The sequence below is a fragment of the Gopherus evgoodei genome, chromosome 2, assembly GCF_007399415.2.
Source record: "Gopherus evgoodei ecotype Sinaloan lineage chromosome 2, rGopEvg1_v1.p, whole genome shotgun sequence".
NCBI lineage: Eukaryota > Metazoa > Chordata > Testudines > Testudinidae > Gopherus > Gopherus evgoodei.
This window is the reverse complement of record NC_044323.1, coordinates 258,797,951-258,818,573: the sequence shown is the minus strand read 5'-3', so window position 1 is coordinate 258,818,573 and position 20,623 is coordinate 258,797,951. Positions and strand designations below refer to the sequence as shown.

The 20,623-nt window shown below is 44.0% G+C and overlaps 1 long non-coding RNA gene across 2 annotated transcripts in view; it reads right to left on the bottom strand.

Annotated features, from left to right (window-relative positions):
* Window positions 1–20,623, bottom strand: part of LOC115647014 — a 143,606-nt gene that overhangs the window by 120,025 nt on the left and 2,958 nt on the right. The gene's annotated exons all lie outside the window — the stretch shown is intronic.

Below are 20,623 nucleotides of genomic sequence, written 5' to 3'. Positions count from 1 at the left end.
TTATATTCCAATTGATTTGTTTTATAATTATATGGTAAAAATAAGAAAGTAAGCAATTTTTCAGCAATCGTGTGCTGTGGCACTTTTTTGTATTTTTATGTCTGATTTTGTAAGCAAGTAGTTTTTAAGTGAGGTGAAATTTGGGGGTATATAAGACAAATCAGACTCCTTAAAGGGGTACAGTAGTCTGGAAAGGTTGAGAGTCACTGATCTGCATTAAGATTTTACAGTATTCTTCTTTGAACTAAATCTGTTGCACTGGGCAGGTTTTGAGTCCCCTCTTAGTCCTCTTTTCAGCTGCATTTACATGCAATTTCTTGAAGGCTGGGTTTACGTTTTGCTTTTGTTATTCTCTGGTATCTTTTATGCTGAACATATAGCTGATGCTTTTAGTTATCCTGGCTCTCTAGCTCACTGAGGAACACAGCCCATGTTGCACAATGTCAATGTCCTGGCCCAGATTAAGCAATCATGATGAATTTGGAATTGATTGCTAACTACAGTAGTTACTTACCTAGGTCAGATTGCTTATGCCTTACTAGCTCATTAGCTTTACCTAGGCTTGGTCTACACTACACATTTAAACCGATTTTAGCAGCGTTAAACCAATTTAACGCTGTACCCGTCCACACTACGAGGCCCTTTATATCAAAATAAAGGGCTCTTTAAATCGGTTTCTGTACTCCTCTCCGACGAGAGGAGTAGCGCTAAAATCGGTATTACCATATCGGACTAGGGTTAGTGTGGCCGCAAATCGACGGTATTGGCCTCCGGGCGGTATCCCACAGTGCACCACTGTGACTGCTCTGGACAGCAATCTCAACTCGGATGCAGTGGCCAGGTAAACAGGAAAAGCCCCGTGAAATTTTGATTTTCATTTCCTGTTTGCCCAGCGTGGAGCTCTGATCAGCATGGGTGGCAATGCAGTCCCAAATCCAAAAAGAGCTCCAGCATGGACCGTACGGGAGATACTGAATCTGATCGCTGTATGGGGAAACAAATCTGTTCTATCAAAGCTCCATTACAGAAGACGAAATGCCAAAGCGTTTGAAAAAAAAAATCTACAGGCTACACAGTGCTGCGTGACAAGCGTAACGGGAAGCCAGAGAATCAAATGGACGCTCATGGAGGGAGGGAGGGGGTACTGAGGACTCCAGCTATCCCACAGTCCACAGCAGTCTCCGAAAAGTATTTGCATTCTTGGCTGAGCTCCCAATGCCTGTAGGGTCAAACACACTGTCCGGGGTGGTTCAGGGAATAGCTCGTCAATTTACTCCTCCCCCCCCCACGTGAAAGAAAAGGGAAAGAAATCGTTTCTTGACTTCTTTCAATGTCACCCTATGTCTACTGAATGCTGCTGGTAGACACGATGCTGCAGCAGTGAAGAGCAGTATCCGCTCCTCTCCCCTCCCTGGTGCCAGACGGTGCAGTAGGACTGGTAACCGTCCTTCTTATCAACCTGTGAGTGCGCCTGGCTGGCTTCAGGTGAGGCTGGCTGGGGGCGCCTGGGTGAAAATAGGAATGATTCTCCGTCATTCCCAGTAGATGGTACAGAACAGCTGGTAACCATCTTCATCATAGCAACTGGGGGCTGAGCTCCATCAGCCCCCTCCCTTTCATGTCTAAAGAAAAGATTCTGTCCTGCCTGGACTATCATAGCAGCGGGATGCTGGGCTCCTCTCCCCCGCACCGCTTAATGTCCTGCCTGGACTGTCATAGCACCAGGAGGCTGCCTCTCCCTCATTTTATCTCACTAACAAGTCACTGTTTCTTATTCCTGCATTCTTTATAACTTCATGACACAAATGGGGGGGGACACTGCCACGGTAGCCCAGGAAGGTTGCAGGAGGAGGGAAGCAACGGGTGGGGTTGTTGCAGGGGCACCCCCCGTGAATGGCATGTAGCTCATCATTTCTGCGAGATCTGAAATGAAGCAGCTGTGCTCTCTGATACACTGCTTCTCTAGTACACTTGCCCCATATTCTAGGCAGGACTGACTCTATTTTTAGAAACCATAAAGGAGGGATTGACTCGGGGAGTCATTCCCAGTTTTGCCTTTGCACCCCCGGCCGATCTCAGCCAAGGGCACCCATGATAGCAGCAGACAGCACAGAAGGACAGATAACTGTCATCTCATTGCCAAATTACACTGGCAGCAGACAGTACAGAACAACTGGTAACCGTCTCTGCTATCATGCAAAAGCAAATGAATGCTGCTGTGTAGCGCTGGGGTATCGCCTCTGTCCGCAGCATCCAGTGCACATACAGTGACTGTAAATAAAAAAGCTGAACGGGCTCTATGGTTGCCGTGCTATGGCGTCTGCCAGGGCAATCCAGGGAAAAAGGGCGCGAAATGATTGTCTGCTGTTGCTTTCCCGAAGGAATGACTGATGACATTTACCCAGAACCACCCGTGACAATGATTTTTGCCCCATCAGCCACTGGGCTCTCAACCCAGAATTCTAAGGGGCGGGGGAGACTGCGGGAACTATGGGATAGCTACGGAATAGCTCCCCACAGTGCAACCCTCCAGAAATCAACGCTAGCCTCGGACCATGGACGCACACCACCGAATTAATGTGCTTAGTGTGGCCGCGTGCACTCGACTTTATACAATGTTTTATAAAACCGGTTTATGTAAAATCGGAATAATCCCGTAGTGTAGACGTACCCTTAAGCAGTTACATTCAGGTAAGCATTAGCTCAGCATTAGCAGCAGCTGAAAGATCCTGAGTAATCTACAGCAGGCAACAGAACGAGACCCAAACTTAGCTCCAACTAAGGGCCCAATTCTCCTCTCACGCTGATATAAACTGAGAATAAGTCCATTGAAGTCAGTGGAGCGATGCTGCTATATGTCACAGAAGAGACATATAGACTTCTCGTGTCTAGTGTTGTAAACGAGACACGAGAAGTCATTCTTCCGCTTTACTCTGCGCTGGTTAGGCCTCAACTGGAGTATTGTGTCCAGTTCTGGGCACCGCATTTCAAGAAAGATGTGGAGAAATTGGAGAGGGTCCAGAGAAGAGCAACGAGAATGATTAAAGGTCTTGAGAACATGACCTATGAAGGAAGGCTGAAGGAATTGGGTTTGTTTAGTTTGGAAAAGAGAAGACTGAGAGGGGACATGATAGCAGTTTTCAGGTATCTAAAAGGGTGTCATCAGGAGGAGGGAGAAAACTTGTTCACCTTAGCCTCCAGTGATAGAACAAGAAGCAATGGGCTTAAACTGCAGCAAGGGAGATTTAGGTTGGACATTAGGAAAAAGTTCCTAACTGTCAGGGTAGTTAAACACTGGAATAGATTGCCTAGGGAAGTTGTGAAATCTCCATCTCTGGAGATATTTAAGAGTAGGTTAGATAAATGTCTATTAGGGATGATCTTGACAGTATTTGGTCCTGCCAGGAGGGCAGGGGACTGGACTCGATGACCTCTCGAGGTCCCTTCCAGTCCTAGAGTCTATGAGTCTAATAGAATCAGGGCCTAGAGGTTTTCACTCCACATACCTGTAACTGTAAGGCACTGTCCATAGTGCAGGCCAATTTGAGTAGCGCAGTAAGATAGAAAAACCTCGGAGAGGAGGCAACAGGGTGAGGAGACTACCAAAGCACTGGAGGGAGAGTAAGTCTGTTGCCTTTCCCTAATGCCTGAGGAGAGCATCTGACCAGCAGTTCTCCTACTGCAAAGAGTGGCTGTTGGGGGGCAAGGTGGCTGTGTGTCAGAGAGCCATGGGACATGGTGGGGATTCCTATAGATTCATATAAGCAGCTATGCTGTTGAATGATTTGCCAACCCATTCACAAATGCCAACGTTTCTGAGATCTCGCCATCACTGTTTTCTACATATATTTTGGCAGTGTCAGCACATGTTGCGTGGCTTTTGTGTTTTTACAATGTTACATCATTATGAAACGTCACTTATTAATGCAATCTATAGGGCAAATAATGTGTGATTTAGTGGATATTTTGTTTTACTCCTGTTGGTCTGCTCTGTGAGATCTTTATCAGACAGAAAATTGTATCAATTTTGACGCCCTGATATTTGTGTAAAAAAATACTGTAACAAAGCTGTGGCCATCTAGGATTTTCCAGTTGTCAGTCACTGTGAGGCATATTATGGCTACTGAAATCTTCCCAGGAACACCATGCATAGTACCTTACTCCTAAACACATACTCTTACAGCTTGAGCTCGAGGAGAAAATCCCGTAGGTGTTAAAAGTATACGGCATATGACATACAACTCAGCAGTTCTAATTCTAGCCAGTAGAGGGCAGTGGCAGACAGGCACACTAGAAAGTACTTCACAGTAATCTAAAATTCAGCAGAGTATGTACATACACACACCCTTGACATACTTTATTAAAATTGTTCTTTGGGGAATTTTTTTTGCCAACTATGTTTTGAGACCCATAAAGTAACCTCACCACAGTCTTTCTCCTGTGCATCATGGCTGCTTGGGGGACAGGAAGAGGATTTCTTCTCTTTTGCTATCTATTTCCAAAATGACTTCTTTGTATCACTCCTGACCTTTTTTAAGGAAACAGAAGTACAATGTTTTGAATGGTTGAACAATTCCCTGTTTTAAGGTCTGTTTTGTAAATGAAGTGACTGCTTTGGCTGTTGGCCACAAGAATTTCCACAAATATACAGCTTTGAGTTTTTTGAGGGTTTTTTTTCCTCCTAGATTCTTATTTTTAAAGAAGTATTACTTGGAATTTGGGACTGCACTGCCCAAAAGATTATCTGCCACTGAAAAGCATGTCTGAACTAAGTAGGCTACCAAAAGTACAAAGCATTATCAGTTATATACTCAGTTTAAGATAACTGACACTCCCTTGTGAAAGCCACAGTTTCTTCCTTATCTCTCTGACACAGTTCCTCAGCCTTTTAGCTTTCATAATAGTATTTTTAGCATATGGTATTGCACGGCAACCAGTTAAGAGAGGAAAAACTAGAAGAGGGCAAGAAAGATCTTGCAGTACTTGAGCTCAACAATGCAATACATCTGAATGCCAAGACCTTATTTTCTAAACCAAGCATTACCTGTGTTTTCAAATGACTAGACTAACAAACAGCAAAAAAACTGAAATACAAATCCAGAATTAGCACATTTTGGAGACAAATTTAAAACAAATGTTTTCCAAACCAAATTATAAGGTCTGATTTGTATTTATCATTTTCAAGGATTAAATAGTATTTAGTAAACTTCACCATATAAACATTAATACTCACAGTCCCACTTCCTATGGGGCAGGAAAAGAAATCTACATTAATAAAGTATTAACCAATTTCATTATTTCCATTGGAATCTAAAATGATTGAGAAATAAGTAAATTTTCACAAGTTGTAACATTTTTGATATGAGGAAAATCTTAACTGTTTAGAGCAGGAGTCGGCAACCTTTGAGAAGTGCTGTGCTGAGTCTTCATTTATTGACTCTACTTTAAGGTTTTGCATGCCAGTAATACATTTTAACGTTTTTAGAAGGTCTCTTTCTATAAGTCACTGAAAATCAGCTCATGTGATGCCTTTGGCACATGTGCCATAGGTTGCCTACCCCTGCTTTAGAGATAACTAGGGCCATACCAAATTCATGGTGCATTTTGGGCAATTCTATAGTTATAGGAATTTAAAAATAAAATCTGAAATTTCAGTGTTGTAACTGTAGGGGTCCTGATGCAAAAAGGGGTAGTGGGGGGTGGGGTCACAAGGTTATTGTAGGGGAATCTGTGCTGCTGCTGGCGGTGGTGCTGCCTTCAGAGCTGGGCAGCTGGAGAGCAGTAGCTGCTGGCCAGCCCAGCTCAGAAGGCAGCTCCACTGCCAGCAGCAGTGCAAAAAGATGGCATGGTATGGTATTGTTACCTTTACTTCTGTGCTGCTGCAATCACAGCTGGGCACCCAGCCAGCAGCCACCATTTTATGGGGACCAAGCTCTGAAGGGCAGTGCAGAAGGGTGATAATACTACAACCCCCCTACAATAACCTTGCAATCCCGCCGCAACCGCCTTTTGGGTCAGGATCCCTAGCCTGAGAAATGCTTATCTCCCCTGTGAAATCTGGTCTACCCTATACAATACAGATTTCACATCTGTGATGCATTTTTCATGGCCGGGAATTTGGTAGGGCTCTGGAGATAACCATTCCACCAATTCAGCTGTGCTTAAAGTTATATGTGATGTTTATTAAATTTCATATTAGGTCTCTGCACTGAGTAAAGATTCTGAAATGGCTGACCAATCACTATTAGTGAAATATAGCAAATATACCTGGCTTTTGTTCTCTTGTTCAGTGGTTTTATTCTTATTTAGCTGACAGTAGGCAATTTGTCTATCAGCATTGGTAAGTCTTAGGAACCTCATCTGGATTGTGAAATGTTCCAAGAACCCATAATGAGAGAATTATCACTCCTTATGCTCCTTACCCTGTTAGCTAGATTCATCCAAACTGTAAAAAGAAGCTGTAAATTATCTCCCCACGCCAGTTGGAACCCTTGTTTTAAAGGAAGTTTTACCTTGGAGAGTGGCCATGCTTCTGCATGGGAGAAGAGCTTTCAGTTTACTCAGTTATCCTTAGCATATATGATGACAAGGGATGCACTGAATATGGACATGACCATGCCCTCTCCCTACAGGGGCTGCACTGGTCTCCTATTGTGTTCCTGGTGGAAAGGAGGTCATGGTGAGCTGCTGCATCCTCCAGCAGGCAGGTAAGCAACCATCATATAGAGCAGGGATCAGCAATCTTTCAGAAGTGCTGTGCCGAGTCTTCATTTATTCACTTGGAGGCCATGGCTACACTGGCACTTTACAGCGCTACAACTTTCGCGCTCAGGGGTGTGAAAAAAACACACCCCTGAGCGCTGCAAGATACAGCGCTGTAAAGCCTCAGTGTAAACAGTGCCGCAGTGCTGGGAGCACGGCTCCCAGCGCTGCAAACTACACCCGTAGAGGATGTGGAGTATGTGCAGCGCTGGGAGAGCTTTCTCCCAGCGCTGGCGCTGCAACCACACTCAAAAATTCAAAGTGCTGCCGTAGCCATACCCTAATTTAAGGTTTTGTGAGCCAGTAATACATTTTAAAGTTTTTAGAAGGTCTCTTTTTATAAATCTATAATATATAACTAAACTATTGTTGTATGTAAAGTAAATAAGGTTTTAAAAATGTTTAAGAAGCTTCATTTACAATTAAATTAAAATGCAGAGCCCCCTGACCGGAGGGCAGGACCCAGGTACTGTGAGTGCCACTGAAAATCAGCTTGTGTGCTGCCTTTGGCACACGTGCCATAGGTTGCCTACCCTGATATCGAGGTTGAAGAGCATCAGAGCCAAAGTGGAGCCAGGAAACATCATATATGACATCAGTAAAGATCAACAAGAATTTTCCCAATTAGATTTGCACTATTCAAAGCCAAGTCCCACATTCTGTGTGGCATGTTATACTTAAATTACATAGCAGCCACCTTCCAGTTATGCAGCACACTTTGGTCTTGAGTCAGCAAGGAACTTAAGCATGTGCCTAACTAAGCATATTAATAGTCCCAATGAAGTCAAATGGGACCTAAGTTAGGCACATCTGTAACTAGCCTACTGAACTGGATGTATTATGAGCACATGCCTCTCCCCAATCTACTTCACTTTCATTGTCCTCTCCCAGTCCAGTTAGTATAATTCAAGCGGACTCCAGTCATTGAGCAATTCTGGGGATGAGGAACTAAGGAAGTCCCCAAGGGAAAAAAAAAGTGTTACTGGGGAGCGTTACAGAGTGAGGGAGTGACCACCTATTAAGATCTGGGGGTGGACACAAGGAAAAAACACTAACTATTGCCTGAGAAGTTGCAGAATGGTGGTCGAGTATGCATTTGGCTGTGTGAAAGGCAGATAGCACTGTTCACGGAATAGGTTGGCAGTGGCAGAAAAAACATTCTGACCATTACAACTGCATGTTGTGTTCTACAGGATATTTGTGAGAGCAAGGGAGAAAGTGTTCTTGGTGGGTGGGAGGCAGAGGTATGGAGACTTGCTTGGAAGTTCAAGCAGCCAGCTAGGCTTCCCACAGAAAATGCTAACAGCCAGGGGAATGCCGATGGAGATGCCTATCATTTGTATTTTGAGTCTTTCGCCTAAGCATGTTAGTATGTGGAGAGGAGAGTTGGAAAAAATACATTATGAGCACTGGGGTGCTGTGTATGGGTGATGGAAGTGAAACATTCATAGGGTTTTACAAAAGTTCCTAGGGAATTATTTCAGCTTTATTTAAATAAATTTCAATTAAGTGCAATGACGACACATAACGGATGTGTTGTAAGCCGTTTTTATTATGAAAGAACGATAAACCCAAAATAAAGGTTTTATGAAACCAATAGAAAAATATGTATTTTGCAAATAAATTTAAACAATCTAGTAATTTACCAACTAATAAAGCCAACCTTTAATCAAAGCAACAGTGCAAACAGAACTGAAAGTGCAACAATAAGAACACTGTAAATAGGAAAAAAACTGGGGAGGGAGGGAGTTAAAGTTACAGATGTGTATATGACTTCCATCTGGCTCTTCTTCTCGGCAAGGGTTCTTCAGTGGAATGTTGTGGCTCAAAGATTTCAGGGGTATTGCACGGCTCAAAAGAGCTTGGCTTTCAGGTGTAGAGTTCTTGGTGCCCAGAGGTTGGTTCTGAGAGAACAGCATCGGGAGCACTGCTGGGGGTAGTTTGGTGGAAAGGAGTTGCTGCTGGTCCTAGTACCAAGAATTGCTCATAGGCTGATGGACTCACCTTGGTCCATGACTGCAGGACCTGCTGGCCAAGCAAGAGCATGTTTTGGAGGATAGCATATTCTGGCTCAAAATGGCATCCACAAGTTACTGCTACAGCTCCCTGTCTTTTTCCATGCTGTCCTTGCCCAATGCCACAATCTCCTGGGAAAACTGCTTACTGTTCATATTCCAGACTGGCCATAGTAGCATTTCTTATATAGCTACATGTGATTAGCTCCCTGAGACTCTTCCCTGTCTTGGGAGAATCTCTCAGATGGTAAATGATCTACATGTGAGGAGGAAGAGACGGCTGCTTGGTACATTGGGATTTCTGTATATGCTGTTTGGGGATGAAAGAGTTGGAGTTATGTTCCCATTTTGTTTGTGTGCTAGAAGCACTTTATGATATGAGTTAAAGGAGATTTATGACGGGGCATGGGGATGAACTGGATAGTAATCCCCTCTACATCCCCTTTGGGGTCTCAATGTTGTGCTGAGGTGAGTGACTAGGAAGTACAGAATGGTTTTATTCAAAAAAAGGCAAGAGGCAGACCAGCAAGATATAACTGAAGACTTTCAGCCAGGAAAGGCCCCCTAAACGTGTGCAGGAGTGGGAAGGCCTTGCAAGCTATACCAAGGATGGGGCGCACAGCTATGCACTATCATGTGCAAAACAAATGGAGCAAATCCTCAGTATTCAGTTCTGCTGTCTCTCTCTTGCAAACATGGAGAAAGTGCAGAGAAAAACAGACAGAGTCCTGTAATGACTGTCAGCTTGAATGCATGTCACAGGGCATTTATATCTCAGCAGGGAGTAGTACTGTTTACACTTTTACCCAAGTATGCAGTATGAATTTCTCTCTCACTAACCAAACACTATGAACACTAACGAAACTTCTTCTCCCATAACCACTGTCTCAATAAACTGTTGACTTTTGTCCAAATGAATGCTTTTGTTATTTGAATCTGCTGGAGGAGATGGTGGTGGTGTGGTGTGAAGACTGCAGCTGCACCATGATGGAAGCCCCCATTTTGAGACAGCAGAAAGGGGAAGGGGATGTTCCACCTCTCAGGACAGATGATGGGAAGGAAAACAGGCAGATGGGCAAAACTGCCCTCCATGCCATAGACCTGTGTAACCCTTCTGCCCCTCTGAGTTGGCAGCAACAAGGGCTGGGTTCAGTATCCAGGGGTTCTGTTTCAATAACCCAATGCCAAACCAGCTCGAGCCCCCACCCAGTGACCTGGGACAATCTGACATACACCCCTAGGCGCCTCAAAGAGGCAATGCTTCCCCTCTCGCAAGCATAGAGTCTCGGTGTAGCAGAAAAGGTTTAATTACATGAGATAAACAACAAACACTAAATTGGGAAAACACCTTAACTAGAGTTCCTAGACCAAACCATGAGCAAAGACCCACCCCAGGAAATTGGGCTGTGTCCGTTTTCCTGGGCTCTTGAGTCCAGCAACCCCCAAATCACCCACAGTCCCAAAAGTCCCACAATCCAAAAGTCTCTGTCCTGGGTCAGTGCAGCCCCAAAATTTGAGAGTCTATCTGCAGAGATCCTTCCCCCCAGGCTGGGTAGAAAGGGGCACCTTATGTGGTCCGGGGCCAACTGCTCTGCCTCTTCGTGGGTTCTGCTTCCACCTTCTCCACGAACTGCTCCGCTTTACCAGCCGCTCCACTCTGCTCCTCCAGCCGTCCTTACAAACTGTTCCGCTCCACCAGCTGCTCTGCTCCACCAGCTGTCCCGTGAGCTGCTCCCAGTTGTCCCCACAAACTGCTCCACTCCACCAGCTGCTCTGTTCCACAGTTTAGCTTCAGGCTCCCTCACTAGTTAGCACAGTACTCAGTGCTCTCAGCTCAGTAATTTCAGCTCTTTAGTGATTTCAGCTCTTAGTAGGGGAGCCCCAGTGCTAGTGCACCATTAGCCCAAAGTGAGTTCAGCTCAGTAACCTGTATCTGGAATCTTAAGGGAATAAAAAAATCAACTCTGACATTCCACAGTGGAGAGAGGAGGGGGTGGAACTGGTGCTTCTGGCTCCACAAGGAGACTGCACCACCAGACACAGATACCTGTCCCCAGCCTCTCTCAAGTCATTGGATTTTGGAAACCATGTCCCTTGTCTAGCAAGTACCACCCAACTGAGGTTGAGTCATTTGTCACAAAGCAGTCCCACAGCTCGGCAGCCTGGGATGGGGTAGGCGTGCCTATGCAAATACACTCTCTGAAATTCCTTCCACCAGATGTCAGGGTAGAGCTTATCCTGACTCTGCTTACATCTGTAAACAATTGATAGCGGTGGTATTAGCATGTCGCAGAGGCCGATTGCCAGGTGGAGCACCTGCCATTTTGAAAACATGCAGGAGGCGAGTGGAGCTGAACAGACAGCATGGGTTGAGGGAGGGATGTGGGGGCTGGATACTCGGAAGGGCTCCTTGCTCACATCCACCTACAATGGCAGCAGTCCTGGCGCAGTGTTCCCTCTAATTTTTATGTCCACGTCGGGAATGAATTGTGTTATGTGCACCAATACATCACCTTCATTTTGGTGCACATAACAAAATTCATGTGGTGGGGGTGGGGCCGAGGGGTTCGGAGTGTGGGAGGGGACTCAGGCCTGGGGCAGAGGGTTGAGGTGTGGGGGGAGGTGAGGGCTCTGACTGTGGGGGTGGGTCTGGGGATGAGAGGTTTGGGGTGCAGGAGGGGGCTCAGGCAGAGGGTTGAGAGCAGGGAATGAGGGCTCCGTCTAGGGGTTGTCAAAGTTAGACTCAGGACTCACAGTTTGTCAGACCACTCTGTTTTATTAATTAGCACAGCGCTCTGCTAATAACACCCAGATAATGTGAGCACCATGCAAGACACAAACTATCTTATTTATACAGATAAAAGGGTGAGCACTTATCAAGATAACAAAGGAAGCAGAATCTGATATGTTTACCTGGGCTAGGCATGCATATCTTATTTCCTTACTATTATCGATCTTCTGTTAATGTTTCGCCATTAGCACCCTTGTTTATGCCTAATGTTTCTTTTCCTGGCACCTGGCTTAAAAGGTACATACAACATTTCTTTTATCCATTCTTATTTTTACAATATAATTCATTCTACTTTCACAGGGTGAAGGCCCTGGGATGGGACCGGGGATGAGGGGTTTGGGGTGCAGGCTGTCCCAGAGCTGCGGCAGGGAGAGAAAACTCCCCCCATCCCTCTCTCGCCACAGCAGCTCGAGGCCAGGGGAGGGACTCCTCTCTCTGGCAGCTCCCACCGCCCTGGGAGGGACTCCTCTCCCCAGCAGCTCCGATGGGCATGGGCCAAGGGAGGGGCTCTTCTCTCCCAGCTGCGGCAAGTTTGGGACAGGTCCATGCAGGAGCTGGCCGGGAGGGGTGCCTCTCCTCACCCGCTGCAGCAGGTCCGTGCTGGGAGAGAAGCATCTCTCCCCGCCGCAGCCCTGAGCCCCTTTGTGGCTTAATAGGCAGCTGCGCAGCCGTGAAGCTTAGAGGGAACTTAGGTCCTGGGACATCAGAACTGAAGCCACAATGCCAGTATAGCACAATAATAAAAAAATAATGAATTATAGATACTAACATGCTGAGGTTCCTTCCAGGAAATCTACCTCTATGGTCCTGGCTGGGACTTAGCTCAGCTGATGCAGGGCAGGAATCAGAGACAGACGCAGCAGGGCTAGTCTAGGGCTGACTTTCCTGCTGGCTGTCATTGGGGTCTTGAGTCCCAAAAAATATCCTGGCTGTCAGTGGACAGATCCTCTCTGGCATCCTCCTGCTCAGACCCTGATGGATTTTGCCAGTTGGCCCCAGTGAGGGCAATGTGAGGGCAGAAGGCTCAAAATTGTACCTGGGGCGGGTTGTGCTATAATTGTGTAGAATGCTGTCCAAGTCATCAAAAACCTGACAGGTCACATGTACCCCACTGGACTGTCTCCTCTGTCCCTTATATCAATGTATTTTCTCCTGAGCTGCTCGTTCTTTATCTAGCACTGGTCAACATCCCGGTCATGACCACTCACAGACACCTGTTTTACAATGTCCCTAGAAAAGTATTTTTTCGGTCGCTGGTCACAAGAGCTTCCTGAAAAGACACTTCTCCCGGATGGCAATGAGATCCAGGGGCTCAGCAAAGCTCCAAGCAGCTGCACAAGGCATGCTGTGGGGTTTCCGGTATGTTATTGCATTTGTATCACAAGAATGCCTATAGACTGGGATTAGGAGCAAGTGGGCCACAGCTGACTCTGGGCCAGCTTTTAAACTTGGGAGAGTAGTGTTGTCCTGGGAACTTGACACCAGAGCAGGGAGGGCACACAGGAAAATAGACATCTGTAAGTCACCCTGCAAAGCAGTGTGAGATAACTGTTGGAAGCATGAAAAAAGTGATATGCAGCACTTACGTCCACACAAACAATAGACAAAACTAGTTCAATCTGAAGCAAACCAAGTCCACTTTGTAAGAGTACTCCAGATAAATGCAGAGTTAATGCATAACGATGGACTGGGTCATGTGTATATAAGCATTTTCAAACCAGAAGCTCAATATGATGTGGTTTAAAACCGCCATGTAGACAAACCTGTCTCAACAGCAACCAGAAACTATATATTACAGGAACCACAGAGTGAAACACAGGGTCACTTTATCAGTGACCAGCAAAATTAACACCACAGTTTACTAGGCTCTCTTATTCATAATCCTACGAGTGACTGAATATAACCATCTAGTAGAAAATGTATTGCATCTCTGTTTTCATGGTTAATCAACATGGCTCCTAGCTTCTGTGACAGATCAACCTTCATCTGTCAACAATTTATATTTGATATAGAGAAGAAATAATTCTTCAGAGAAAATTATTAGAAAATAGGAGCACTGTATCTTTGTTTAAGGGTGTGCGAGAGAACAAAACACCATATTCACCTCCCACTCTTCAGGCATCTCCATCTTTCTTGGCTGAAATCCTTCTGGATACTAATTAGGCTTCCATTGACTTGACTGACAGTGTTGCATGACAATTTGTTTTAATTAGTTTCAGCTGGAAAAAGTTCAAATGATCTTTATACAAAAATGAAACCAAACACTATTTTGCCCAGGCCAAAAGGAACCAATTTTTTTCCTCCAAGATAAGTGCACCTGTGAACTCCACGTCAATATAATAGTCTCACTTCAAAGTTCTATCTATAGGGGACATCTGCCTAAGACAAGGGGGCATTGCTGCAGCTTAGCGGGGTGGCACTCAAGCGACTGACACGGTACCATAAAGTTGCAAGCAGGTAATTCTCAAATTTCTCATTTCTGACCTATATATCAGACCCTGCTTAGATTAACTTTACCAAGACATACATAGACATTTACATCGACATTCATACCATTGTATTGTTTTGATATGACTTTCTCTACTTCCAGTAAATCATGTTTTAATAAAATCCATGAAGTTAGCCTATATTATGTGGGAAATTCAGTCTGTCTTCAAAGAAGTAAACAAACACAACCACTCCATAATCAAAAAGCACATAGAGGACAATTGTTTTATGCTGATCACCAAAGTTACATCTTCCTCTTAAAGTATTGCTAGGCATATAAATTATAACCATCTTGTTTACAATATTTACAGACAATTAAATAAATGCCAAGTCCTGAATTGCACAAGTTACTTGGTGAGAACAGAAGGTAGTGTAGTGGTGAAAAATCACATGTAGGATTGAAGACATGTGTATATATAAAAACATGTTGTGCTTCACATTTATTACAATCTATATGCAAGCTTTACCAAACTAATTATCTTTTTCAATTTTGAGATAACTACTGATTTTTGAAAACTCATTAAACTTTCAAAATGCATTTATTTTCTCTTGTATTTATTTACAAGCTTTTTTTTGCATTCAACATTGTAATATCTGAATACCTCACAACACTCCTGAGAAGCAAGGAATAATTCCTATCTTTTGGACAGAGAAAATGATGAACAGAGGTTAAGTGACTTGTCCAAATCCACAAAGGAAGCCCTATGACAGTACTAGGAATGGAACTAAAGGCTCAGCTTAATCTTGTGCCCTAACCACAAGACCATTCCTTGCCTTCTCCCCCAGAGTGACTGACCTAGACCACATCTCAAAAAGTTTAAAGGTATGCTGGATAGGATCCTTTAATGTAGTACAGGGGCACGACTAATGATGTTTGGGTAACCTTAACTGCCTATTTCTATACTTCCTAAAGGTTAGTTTTTCCTTTTTAAAGAGAAAGCTAAAAGTTGCTTGTCCAGTTTAATATTTCATAGTGATGGTATATGATAAAACAGTGTTAATACAGATTCCCTCCCCTCTATTTATTTTTACTTTAGAGCAAAAATAGTTCAGCTGTTTCTGTGAACTAGAGGAAAATAAATCATTTTGATTAAAATTCTTACAACTATTTAATTGAGACGCTGTAGCATATCTATGTGTTGGAGCAAGGATCTGAAATATGGAGGAGGATCACCCTGGGTCCAGAGAGGTTCCTTTATACTGCCCCCGTGAAAATCAACTTCTGAGTTGTAAACCTATAAAAATCTATTTGCATATTCTCAGTAGAGGTTTGTTAAGGGCTGGCAGCCAAATGTAGTGAACATTCCATTTCTACTGAGCATTGCTCAGCTCTGGGGTGAAGCAGACTTTTTCAGCAATTTTTTCTGACTGCCAAGTCATTATTGTGCTGGGTGATGAACCTGAGAACAAGGAAGGTAAGTCTTACATTACCAGCACTGAAGCGGCACAGTACAGCAACACCACTGAAGCACAGACATGTTAGAGTGACAGGTTTTTCCCATCACTGTAGCAAATTCACCCCCTTGAGAGGTGGTACCTAGGTTGGCATAAACATTCACCATCGACCTAGTGGTGCCTACAGTGTTGCTTAGGTTGGCTTCTGTGACGTTATTGACATGAACTGTGACTGTATAAATCATTTTTGCAACCAAGGTCCTATAGTTGCACCAAATCTTGTACAAAGGAGGACAAGTAAGGTGTCTATGAAAAGGTTGTAATTTGCTGGTTACGATTATGCTGTCTGTATGTATGTAGCATTTTTGCATGTGAAGTTATGAATATGGGCTATGTACTTGTATCTCAATGTGTTTGATGCTAAGTAGCATTAGTGAAGCATTTGATTAGCTTCTTGAGAAAAAATTATTCAGATTAAGTGCCCAATCAACACTTAACTGACAATGGACCTTGGGAGACACCAATCCACATCTGAGGAGCCTTCCTGGAGATGTTCAGGGTAACATGTGAGCAATGGCTGTTCTACCTGCAAAGAGCTGAGTCATGCAGGAACATGTGACTTGCCCATGTGACTCCAAACTCCATCTTGCTGCTTTGATTTTCCACAGTAAGAACAAAGGAGTCTTTCCACATGGCAGAGGATATAAAAGGCCCCCGAAACCCCTCCATTTGGTCTCCAATCCTGCTTCTAACCTCTGGAGGAACTCTGCTTGAAATTGAAGCTCTGAACAAAGGACTGAACGACACATCCAAGCTGGGATGTTTGTACTCCAGAGACTTGATTGGTTTAAATCAGCAGTAATCCCATCAAGCCTAAAACAAGCCTAAATTAAGAACTTTGCAATTGTTGTATGTATTTGATTCCATTTAACCAATTTTAACTCTCATCTATATTTCTTTTTATGAATAAACCTTTAGATTTTAGATTCTAAAGGATTGGCAACAGCATGATTTGTGGGTAAGATCTGACTTGTATATTGACCTGGGTCTGGGGCTTGGTCCTTTGGGATCGGGAGAACTTTTTTTCTTTTACTGGGGTATTGGTTTTCATAACCATTCATCTCCATAAGGAGTGGTGCTGGTGGTGATACTGGGAAACTAGAGAGTCTGAGGGAATTGCTTGTATGATTTCTGGTTAGGTAAAACTGAAGTCCTCTCTGTTTGGCTGGTTTGGTGTGCCTTAGTAGTGAAGGACCCCAGCCTTCGACTGTGACTGCCCTGCTCTAAGCAATTTGTCCTGAACTGATATTCTCAGTAGTGTCCCGCCAAAGGCCGCTTTGTTACAGCTTCACTTTTTCACATCTCTAAAGAATGTGGCTAGGTCAACTTCAGTTTTAGGTTTAGATCAGGCCAGAGTGGTCTCCTGTGTTCCCAGTACTCCCCTGCTGATTCCAAGGCAGTATGGAGGAGGAGGAGAAAGCAAGTTGACTCAGATACAGAGGGGTGAGAAGCAGGAACTGGTTAGGGGGAATGGAACAGGGTGGTGTAGAAGCAAGGGAATAGAGAAAAGGAGACACTGGAGAATAGGGAAGAAGGGGGTGGCTAGTGGGCACAGAAGCAGGAGGGTCTGTAGCACACAGCTGAACATACTCATCTTCAAAACTTGGAATGAAGCTGAAGATTCTTGAGTTACATTATTTCTCTGTTATCAGTAAATATCTCTGAAAACCACTGGCAAAAACTGGCAGTCAGAAATATGGTTGCTCATGCAACATTAATTTGTATTCCTTGTATAAGGGTATTAGGATAGCCGTGAATTACTTGACCATATTTTTTTCCCACAGGACCCTTGCCCCATACACAGGATGGGTCGTACTTAGAGTAATCAGGGTTGTGTAGTAAAGAAGGCTGTTGTCTGTAAGACCCTTGCCTGGTTTGTTGTGGAAGTTGGAAGGTATGTAGTGAATGAGGAAGAGAATTGCAGGAAGAGAGAGGATGGTTTTGTGATTAAGTCAGTGAATGCTACCAATGAGAATTCGATTCTATCCCTGCCTTTCAGTCCCCAGGTGATGCTGGGTAAGCCACACAAACTGAATTTTCACAGCTGGCAACAGTATTCCTCATTTTCTGGGTATCCTATTTGAGAAAACTTGTGCCAGGTTTGCACAAGTGGTGAACACCTATAGTTACAACTGAAGTCAGTAGAAGCCATGCTTCAGAGTGCTATTAAATGCTAAGTACTCTGAAAAGTCAGGCCATGGCTTCTCAAATTGAGCATCCAAAATTTTTGCTTTCTTATCTTGTTGCTTAAGTTCCCCATTTCTAAAATGGGGATAATAAACCACTTCAATTCACTGGCATGTTTAATGAATGTCTTTTATGTTTATGAAGTGCTCATGCTACAGTGAACACCAACAAAAGACTCCCTGAGGAAATTACTAAAGCTGTGTCTACAATTACAAGCTTACAGTGGCACAATTGTACCGATACAGCTCTGATGCTGTAAGAGCGCTCGTGTAGTCACGTTATGCTGATGGGAGACACCTCTCTGGTCAACATAACACCAGCTAAATGAGTGGCAGAATCTGTCAGCAGGAGAGCGTCCCCCACCAGCGTAGCACTATGCACAAGCGCTTATGCCAGCAAAATTTATGTCACTCCCGGGGGGCAGGGAAAGTTCACACCCCTGAGTGATAAAAATTTTGCTGATATAAATGCTAGTATAGACATGGCCTAATTCTGTACTCAATACAGAGCTTGGATGGTATATAATAAATACAGAATGGGACAACATACAGAATGATGAGGATAAAAAAATTAAATAGTTACTAGAACTGACTAAACTCACAATTTTTGGTTCGTAAGAATTGAAATCTGGGTTCATTCCGCACTGGAACAAACCCAAATTTGCCAAAATTTCTCAATGAATCAAGAATTTTGTTTTGCAAACACTGAATTATAATATTTCCTACATGAAGGTAAATGAATTAATTTTTGCTGGAACATTTCTGACCAGCAACACATTCAGTGAGCATAGTCTCTCCTCTGCACCAAATGAGGCTAGGGTTCTGTGGAAAAAAATTGCATGTGATTATGCACTAAGGGCTTGTCTACATCAGAAAGTTGCAGCGCTGGTGAGGGAGTTACAGCGCTGAACTTTGAAGGTGTACACATCTGCAGGGCACCACCAGCGCTGCAACTCCCTGTTTGCAGCGCTGGCCGTACTCCCGTTTTGTCTCGGGTGTAGAGGATCCAGCGCTGGTGATCCAGCGCTGGTAATCCAATGTAGACAGTTACCAGCGCTTTTCTTGACCTCCGTGGAAGGAGGAAGCCTCTGGTAATCAAGCTGGTTTCCTTTCCCGGTTTGCTCTCTCGGTCCCGGAGCCACCCAGCAAACCGCAGGGAAGGAGACCTGCTTGCTCGGGGTTCCGGGACCGAGAGAGCAAACCGGGAAAGGAGACCAGCTTCGCCGCGGTTTGCTCTCTCGGTCCCGGAGCCACCCAGCAAACCGCAGGGAAGGAGACCTGCTTGCTCGGGGTTCCGGGACCGAGAGAGCAAACCGGGAAAGGAAACCAGCTTCGCCGCGGTTTGCTCTCTCGGTCCCGGAACCCCGAGCAAGCAGGTCTCCTTCCCTGCGGTTTGCTGGGTGGCTCCGGGACCGAGAGAGCAAACCGCGGCGTTCCCGGTTTGCTCTCTCGGTCCCGGAACCCCGAGCAAGCAGGTCTCCTTCCCTGCGGTTTGCTGGGTGGCTCCGGGACCGAGAGAGCAAACCGCGGGGAAGCTGGTTTCCTTTCCCGGTTTGCTCTCTCGTCCCGGAACCCCCCTTGAAGCCGCCCAACAGCGCTGCAGTGTGGCCACATCTAACACCACTTGCAGCGCTGGTTGCTGTAAGTGTGGCCACTCTGCAGCGCTGGCCCTATACAGCTGTACTAATACAGCTGTAACAACCAGCGCTGCAAAATTTTAGATGTAGACATGGCCTAAGTCTGCATCAAAGTCTACACAAAAGGGTGGTTAAATTACGGTTGCATGGGCAACTTTAAATTTGGCATTTCCTAATTTAAGTGCTTGACTTTGCAATTTCAGCACTCTTAGATTTGTATAGTGTATGCATACATACACTATAGTTTCATCACTATACCTTTACTTTAGAATTAGATTAAAAATAGCAAAAAATAACTACTATAATGTAAATTAGCATGTAAATATAATTGGATTATATCTGTTTTAATACATCTGACTATCTTATTTCTTCAAAATACATCTGTAAACAAGATTGTACTTATGTCTGTTCTGTTGTAAAATAAAACCAGAAATCTTCATTTATTCTTAAATCTGGATTAAAACAATTTCATTGACAAATTATCACTATTAACATGCAATAATAGGTTATCACATTACACTGTTTGAATAGTCAGTTGCCTGGATTATAATTTCTCCGATACAAAATTCAGTGTCTTCACGTGAGGACTAACTCCCCTCCTCTCCAGCTCCAGATACAATTCTTTCGGTGGGCTAAGGATTCTCACCCTAGCAAAATAACTCTTAACATGTGGCAGCAAAGACCACAAATAATCACTCCTGCAGCTCTATTTAGGGCTCAAGATGACAGATGTTGGTGAAAGGAAATGAAAACAAGATTTCAAATCCTGGGCTCTTACTCTTTCCCCTGAAACTATGTAAAGAAGCCTCAGAAGGGGGAGGGAGTGAAACACTAACAAAGATAAAAAACAAGTAGTATATCTAAGACTACTGTGAAGCAAATGCTTCTTAGCCTATGATATTTTAGGGATGTGTGCTGTAATGAACACAGCAGCCCATTTAAGCAGTTTTTCAACAAGAATCTGAAATTTTATTTAATTATCTTAACAGAGCAAAAAGACAAGACTATACAATTCTAAATGAATGCTACATCCTCCACTTCTAAAATGGAGGATGTTTATAAAGAGGAAGTTTGGATTTTTTATGAGTACTGTCATACAGCCTTTCTAAACTGCATCCATGGTGTTTGCACCAGTTATTTCTTCCCATAATTAATGCCTTATGTGTTGAAGATCATGACAGTGGTTTATGATAGGCTCCTAATAAAAAGTCAGAGAACTGAGCTGTTTTTTACGATCCAAAAATGCCCAGATGTGGTATTAAGTCTTCAGTACCTAATCCAGAAACACAG